The following is an 8,348-nucleotide window of genomic DNA, read 5'->3' as shown; positions in this document are numbered from 1 at the left end:
TGGAAGAATGAGAGGTGATCTCATTGAAACAGATAAGATTCTGAGGGGGCTTGACAGGGTAGATGCTGAGAGGTTGTTTCCCCTGGCTGGAGAGACTAGAACGAGGGGTCACAGTCTCAGGATAAGGGGTCGGCCATTTAAGACTGAGATGAGAAGGAATTTCTTCACTCAGAGGGTTATGAATCTTTGGAATTCTCTTCCCCAGAGGGCTGAGGATGCTGAGTTGTTGAATATATTCAAGGCTGATTTTTGGACTCTAAAGGAATCAAGGGATGATATGAGGATCCAGTGGGAAAGTGAAATTGAGGTCAAAGATCAGCCATGATCTGATTGAATGGCGGAGCAGGCTCGAGGGACGGTATGGCCTACTCCTGCTCCTATTTCTTATGTTCTTATGTTCTGATTTGCTGTGTGTTTCCAGCATTTTCTGTTTTTATTTCAGATTTCCAGCATCTGCAGTATTTTGCTTTTGCTCTAGTATATGAATCCTGATTCGCGCTAGACTACAATTTCAGAATGTCACTTAACTGTGACTGTGCTTGCATTAGCCAGGCAATCTTTTTTTACAACTTCATGTCTGCTGCTAATAACACCATGTCAACTCCAGCTGCTTCAACTAGTCCCATACCATCTGGGGGGAAAGTGTGTACATCATTTCCAGAGATCCTGATGATAGGTGAATTTGTGAGTAACATTACGCTGTTTTATTAAGTTACTGCTAAAAATGTATTTCTGTATTTATACTTTGAATTGCAGTGTGACGTTTCCAGGATCTTTGATATTCCTATAGGTGTATAGAGAGTAGGGAGAGGGACAGAGAGAGAAAAAAAAGAGGTTAAGGGTTGGGAGGATGAGAGGGAGAAAGAGGCATTCATACGGAAAGAGGGAGAAAAGTAATAGAGAAATGGAGAGACAGAGGGAGAGAATAGTGGAAGAGGAGTGAGAGAAGATGAGTATAGAGAGACAAACACATACAAAGGGAAATGGAGAGAGAAAAGAGGGAATTAAATCAACTTATTCTGAATTGAATAAATAAAACTAAACATAAATGATTGAAAATAAATGTTTACAGTAATTCCTGTACTCTCTCAACTAATCTGTATATGTGAGAAGCCCAACAAGAGAGGAATCCCTGCTGGATCTAGTAATGGGAAATAAACCAGAGCAGATCAGAGAAGTAATCATAGAGGAACATCTAGGCAATAGCAAATATAAGATAATAAGGTTTAAAATAATGATTGGGAAAGACCATAAGTAAGACAAAGAACAAAGTAATAGAGAAAAGAGCCCCTTTCACAATCCCAGCTGAGATGAGCTATCTCAACATAGATCAGTAGTTAAAGCTGAGACCTTCCTTGTGTGTGTGGCTAATTACTCATTGCATAAGTTCATTGAGCCTTCAGGGGAGTTTCAAACAATGTTTTTTTTACGGCAAGCCCGCATTCATTGCCCAACCCTGGTTACCCAGAGAAGGTGGTGGTGGGCCTTTGCACTACCTTGGTATTCGCATGATATGATAATAGGGTTGTTGACTAATCATAGCAAGCAATCTCAATCAATTAGTCGACAACACACCCAGAAATTTCACAAGGAAAACCCCACTGGTGGAAACAATTGGGAACCATAGGTCCAAGGTCATCTGTTCCTCCCAAGCATGCTATATGTTCCACATATCAAGTCTCAAATTACTCACATACTGGATGCCAAAATATTATTTTCTGAAAGAAACTTATCTAATTTGCATTTGAATGATTCATTGATAACTGCTTCCATTGTCTCCCCAGGGGGTCTATTCCATTGATTTACCTCTCCTTCACTGAAATATCATTTCCGCAGATTAGTTTTGAACTTTCACCCTTTCAAGCGCAGGCCATGTCCTCTGGTTCTACTGTTCTGGACAAGGTGAACCTTGGACTGATGCAATCCTTGTGGTGATGGATGGTGCTCCACGATGATGTTAATATTACTGAACTTCATAAACTGCATCTGAAACTAATTGGCTTGCTAGCCCACATCAAAGGTTATTATGAGTAAACGACATAATGTGGGACTGAAATAACATGTGGGCCAGACCGGGTAGAGGTTTTCTATCTAACTTTGTTTTATTTTGTATTTGTCGTTCTAGGTTTTTGGTGGCCTAGTTTGGATTCTTGTGGCTTCTACTCGAGTTTCATTTCCAGATCATCAAGGCTAGTTGATGTTTGTTTCGGTCTTCTGCTTTGTTATAACCACGTTTCTGCTCATACTGTACCTGGCTGGAGTCCAGAACAATTCATCTACATGGACTGCAGTGGTACGTCTATGGCCTTCAATGAGCTCTGTATTACACAACAGAAGAGTTGTTTAGTTTCCACAATAGACATAAAAATTGGGAGAGATGTATAAAATGGGCAGCCGATATAATTTTCATGGAGCTGTTGTCATCACTTGTGTCCCAGTGAGGAGCACTTCAACAGTAGGTGAAAATATAAAACAATTTGACTCGCATTACAAGGTGTTTAACAAACGGACAAAATAGGTCCAATCGTTTTGAGTGAAGGATCGGTGGTATCAAACATTAACCAACTACATGCAACTATTTTTTAAAAAATGCAAATTTAAGTGACAAAGCCTGTTGGTGACATTCAAAAGTAAAATACTGCAGATGCTGGAAATCTGAAACAAAAACAAAAAATGCTGGAAAAGCTCAGCAAGTGAGGCAGCATCTGTGGAGAAAGAAACAGAGCTAACGTTTCAGGTCAAAGACCATTCATCAAAACTGGAAGATGTTAAAGAGTTAAAGTTTTTAAGCAAGTACAGATTTCACACATGGAGCATATTATTTTTGCTAACGTTCCCCCCTCCTATCCTGAAAGTACTGACTCTCCCTGGGGTTCGGTTCCACAGGCACCTGGGGCTCGATTTTCGCACCCGCGATCGGGTGCATTGGTGGCGGGGGGGCTAGGAAAATTGGGGATTCTCGGGGCGGGTCTGGAGCCCGGCTCCAACCCGCCCCATTTCCGGGTTTCCCAATGACGCGCTGACATGAACGCGCAGCCCCCGCATGTGGGACTCCTGCCGGTAATTAAAGCCGGCGGGGTGCCACTTAACGTATTTATTTAGGTATTTCAGGTCGTTTCGAGACCTGATTGACCTGTTATTTTAGCAGGGGTGGGATTTTGCAACTGACTGGGACTGTTTCCCGTACTGGGGGAAACACTCCCAGTTCAAATGTACGTGTTGCATCCATCAGCCTGTGGCAGCTGCAAAGGTCCATTTGACAGGTGGGGGGGGGAGACCCTCACCCATTGCAGGAGGCCACTCTGTCACTTGGGACAAAGTTTGGCCTCCACCACCCTCCTCCTAACAATAAAATTCACCAACTTGCACACTTACCCCGGGGTCCAGACACATGTACCTACCTTGCGGACCCCCTCAGATGTACATCTTCCGGATGGGGGCCGCCGTAGCTGCAGTCATGACCTCCTCGGAGGGCGAACAGCATCACCAGCCTCGCCGGCCATGCCGTCCACCTCTGACACATGGAGCTCCACAACACAGTGCTGTGAAACATCTACCTGCACAGCAGGAGGGAGGGCTACCGCAGAAAGAGATGCGTCGCAGAAGGCACTACCCTCGCCACAGGGTCCACAGACCGAGGCTCAGCTTCCTGGACCTCTCTGAGCATCGGTGCACACGGAGGCTCAGAGTCACTCAACATGTAATCGTGGACATCTGCAGCCTCTTTCATACCGAGCTGCTCTCGGCTGGCCCGAGCACCATCTTCTTACCTGTTGCTGTCAAAGTCACCACTGCCCTCAACAACTTCTTCTCCGCATCCTTCCAGGGTGCCACCGGGGACATCGCCGACGTCTCTCAGTCGTCTGCACAAAAGAGCCCTGCAAATACACCTACACCCACTTTGCAGTGACACAATGGGTGGCATCAGTTGTGGGTCTTCATTGTGATCCTCAGGAAAGGGCATTATTGCACAAACCAGACAAGATTCGCAAAGACGTGGCAGTAGTGGTGACAATATAATATGTAATGTGAGTTGATCAGAAATTAAATATAGGTAAAAACCATGACAAACCCTCAAACACCCTTGTGCATCCCCTTCATGCTCACGACACGTTTGCCTTACGCTTCCTACTGCACATATGTGATGCATGCCCTGTGGCTGCAGCACAGGTAGTGGCAGGTTGAGTGAGGCTGACTGTGAAAGAGATGCACGAGAGGGTGAGTATGAGATAGAGCCATGAGATTGTATGAGGATTGGGTTGAGTGGTAGTGGTGGGATGAGTACTGGCGAGGTGAGTAAGTGCAGGTAAGATGAGGATGAGCTTTGAGTGGGTATGAGGAGTGATGTGCCAGAGTAGTGTTGGCAGTGCAGAAGGAGATGTGGGGTGGGGGCGGTGATGTGGCAGACGGACTGTAGGGGAATGAGTAAGAGTACTCACTTTGGCTGACCTACTTAGGTGATTGCAGCGCCTCCTACATTGTATGCAGGTGGGCGATATGTTGGTGGTGCAGGTGACCCCCTCTGCCACCTCGAGCCAGGCCTTCTTGGTGGCAGAGTCAGGCTGCTTCCTCCCGCCCGCCGGGGGGAAGATCTCTGTCCTCCCCCTCCTCCTCACCCCATTCAATAAGAGCTGGAGTGAGGCATCATTAAACCTGAGAGCAGCCTTCCCCCTTGGCTGCTCCATGCTGTTATTTTTCCTATTTCTGGCAGCATCAGTCAGTGGAGGACTGCCCCTTTAAATAGAGCTCCTCCAGCTGACAGACCTTACTGCGCATGCGCAGCCCGCCCGCCGCGCAGCTCAGCAGCGGGGAACCCGGAAGACCAGGTAAATGGATCCAATCATCCTGCGATTGCGCGCGGGGCAGACTGATTTCACCGGGCGCGTTACCCACGCGCCCAATCGACCCCCCCGCGAACCTGCCGCCATGGTAATATCGATCCCCTGGTGTGGTTCTTCATGTGTGAGCCTGGATGGTCAGCCTCCGTATACCCAGCTGGAGTCTCCGGTTAGTGATCAGGAACAGGAAACCAGCTGATTTGTTTATTTGCCCATCTCCCTGGAACACCGGTGCTGAAGCCAACTTATCTCAACTGCTGCCGCAGCTGAAATCAGCATAGACTAGAGATCAGACCCGTTACCCTCTGGTCTGTATGCCTCAGTGCTACATTGGCTGGTACCCTTGCCTGTGGACTGAACTATTTTCAGTGCTTTTGTTAGATTGCCAATATTATTTGTCAATGCGGTCTCACTCTAAGATGTCTGGGATGGGAAAGGGAAATACTGCAAAGATCTGCTCATCTGTGTTGGCTCTCAGGCATGTCTTGAGGTAGAGTAGAGGGAGCTGTACTCTGCATCCTACTGTGCCATACCTGACCTGGGAGTACATGATGCTGACACTGGTTGTCCAAAAGAGAAATATCTTCCCCTCCCCAGCTCTGATCGTGTTCACCTTGACAAGTACAGAAGTGCATACAAATTTCTTTCTTCATAATTGAAAGTGAAATTATATTCTTCACTTGCCTATTCTGTGCCAAGTTAACAGCTCCAGGTAAGAAAGTGGTAGTGTTCATGGTGCTGAGGGCATCACAACTGAGCCCAACCCTGTCCTCCCTCTGACACGTGTACAGCAGGAGGTCACCAGATAGCGATGATCAGGAGCTAGAACCGTGGCTGAGCTTTTTCCCCTTTGGACAATTGTAGCACCCGAACTGCCACCCTAAATGAGATCAGCTAACTGAGAACAGGATCAAAGCTGGCACCGGCCTGGTCTGTGAGGCTTAGCTGCCCACTGGGTAATCCTCTGGACCACTTGTGTGCTTTCTTGAGTTGGAAGATATTTCAAGAAAACTCTAGGTGCAGAATGGAATGTAGATTCAGTTCTAAAATGGTATAAATCTGTTCTGGGTATACATTTCTTATTAAGATTATTTTCCTATCAAACATTTTTGTGTCTCGCTGTTTCAGGTTTTCGCATTCTTGGGCACCTTACTTTACACGATACATGCGATATCGTCAGTATTGAGATGGAAATCCTCCTCATGAACATTAAGACAAGCAGCTTATGTCAACATCTTACCAGAAGATTTTTTGCCCCCTTCTCAAAATTGCTGATTGCTCTTTCCTTAATATTGTTTTACATCATTCTCGTTTGTAACTGTAATTACAGCATTGATATATAACCAGGAAGTTACACAATAAAACCAGTGGTCTATGAAATGTATTTAATATGTAAAGGTTTGGAGTGCTAAAAGTTCCATAATCCCATGGATAGTTTGTATGTTGTTTATACCACACTTCTTAATGAAGCAGGTACAAGGTCAAAATGTCCTGCAAGCAGTTTTTAAGCTATTTGCAATGCACTCCAAAGACTTTTGCGTAGATGAGTTTCTCTTGGGTTGAGAATATGGAAGGAGTTCCCAATGAACGATTTATCTTGTAGCCTCAGGCTAGAAGTGTGGTCTGATCAATATATTATAGGGCGTATATTCTTCTCAGTATTTGCCTGGAGAGAAAGAGGTCTGGGGAGATCGCGTGTCCAGAAAGGAGCCTGTCTGATCCTCTGTCCATTAATAAGTGGATAGAAAACAAGGGTTACTCTATAAGTGCAATCTTCTCCACCTGATTTTCCGTATATGGTACACCCAGGAGAGTCTTTGCACCTACGCAGTGCAAGAGAAAAATCTGCCTGTACATTTTCACCCCTTACCCTTGTATTTATAATAACTTTATTATGCTACTTCTGATTTTTTAATAATCTGATAATCTATTATTTTTCATTTTGTTTAATTGATTTAGAACAATTTGTTATCATTTTGTCCACATATATTGTTATAGATTTGCGCCTTTACATTTTTGCTGTAAGATTAACATCGAAACATAGAAACATAGAAAATAGGAGCAAGAGTAGGCCATTCGGCCCTTCGGGCCTGCTCCGCCATTCAAAATGATCATGGCTGATCGTCTAACTCAGTACCCTGTTCCCGCTTTTTCCCTATATCCCTCGATCCCTTTAGCATTAAGAAATATATCTATCTCCTTCTTGAATACATCTAATGACTTGGCCTCCACTGCCTTCTGTGGTAGAGAATTCCACAGGTTCACCACCTTCTGAGTGAAGAAATTTCTCCTCATCTCGGTTCTAAATGGCATACCCCGTATCCTGAGACTGTGACCCCTGGTTCTGGACTCCCCAGCCATCGGGAACATCCTCCCTGCATCTAGTCGGTCTAGTCCTGTTAGAATTTTATATGTTTCGATGAGATCACCTCTCATTCTTCTAAATTCTAGTGAATATAAGCCTAGTCGACCCAATCTCTCCTCATACGTCAGTCCTGCCATCCCAGGAATCAGTCTGGTAAACCTTCATTGCACTCCTTCCATGGCAAGGACATCCTTCCTCAGATAAGGAGACCAAAACTGCACATAATACTCCAGATGTGGTCTCATCAAGGCCCTGTATAACTGCAGTAAGACATCCCTGCTCCTGTACACAAATCCTCTTGCAATGAAGGCCAACATACCATTCGCCTTCCTAACTGCTTGCTGCACCTGAATGCTCGCTTTCAGCGACTGGTGTACAAGGACACCCAGGTCTCGTTGCACTTCCCCTTTTTCCCAATCTATCACCATTCAGATAACAATCTGCCTTTCTGTTTTTACAACCAAAGTGGATAACCTCACATTTATCCATGTTATACTGCACCTGCCATGTTCTTGCCCACTCACCCAACTTGTCTAAATCACATTGGAGCTTCTTTGCATCCTTCTCACAGCTCACATTCCACCCCAGCTTTGTGTTGTTTGCAAACTTGGAAATGTTACATTTAGTTCCCTCATCCAAATCATTGATATATATTGTGAATAGCTGGGACCCGAGCACTGATCCCTGCGGTACCCCACTAGTCACTGCCTGCCACCTGGAAAAAGACCCGTTTATTCCTACTCTCTGTTTCCTGTCTGTCAACCAATTCTCAATCCATGCCAGTATATTCCCCCCAATCCCATGTGCTTTAATTTTGCACACTAACCTCTTGTGTGGGACCTTATCAAAAGCCTTCTGAAAATCCAAGTACACCACATCTACTGGTTCTCCCCTATCTGTTCTACTAGTTACCTCCTCAAAAAACTCCAGTAGATTTGTTAAGCATGATTTCCCTTTCATAAACCCATGCTGACTTTGTCCAATCCCATTACTGCCCTCCAAGTGTTCTGTTATCACATCTTTTATAATAGACTCTAGCATTTTCCCCTCTACTGATGTTAGGCTAACTGGTCTGTAATTCCCTGTTTTTTCTCTCCCTCCTTTTTTAAATAGTGGGGTTACATTTGCCACCCTCCAATCTGTAG

At 45.0% G+C, this 8,348-nt stretch overlaps 1 pseudogene; it reads left to right on the top strand.

The window, feature by feature from the left end:
• The first annotated feature begins 509 nt into the window (after positions 1–509).
• On the top strand, positions 510–6,197 carry LOC137322045 (myelin and lymphocyte protein-like; annotated as a pseudogene).
• Positions 6,198–8,348: the final 2,151 nt, after the last annotated feature.

This window comes from Heptranchias perlo, chromosome 5 (assembly GCF_035084215.1).
Source record: "Heptranchias perlo isolate sHepPer1 chromosome 5, sHepPer1.hap1, whole genome shotgun sequence".
Taxonomy (NCBI): Eukaryota; Metazoa; Chordata; class Chondrichthyes; order Hexanchiformes; family Hexanchidae; genus Heptranchias; species Heptranchias perlo.
This window is presented reverse-complemented; position numbering and strand designations above follow the sequence as displayed.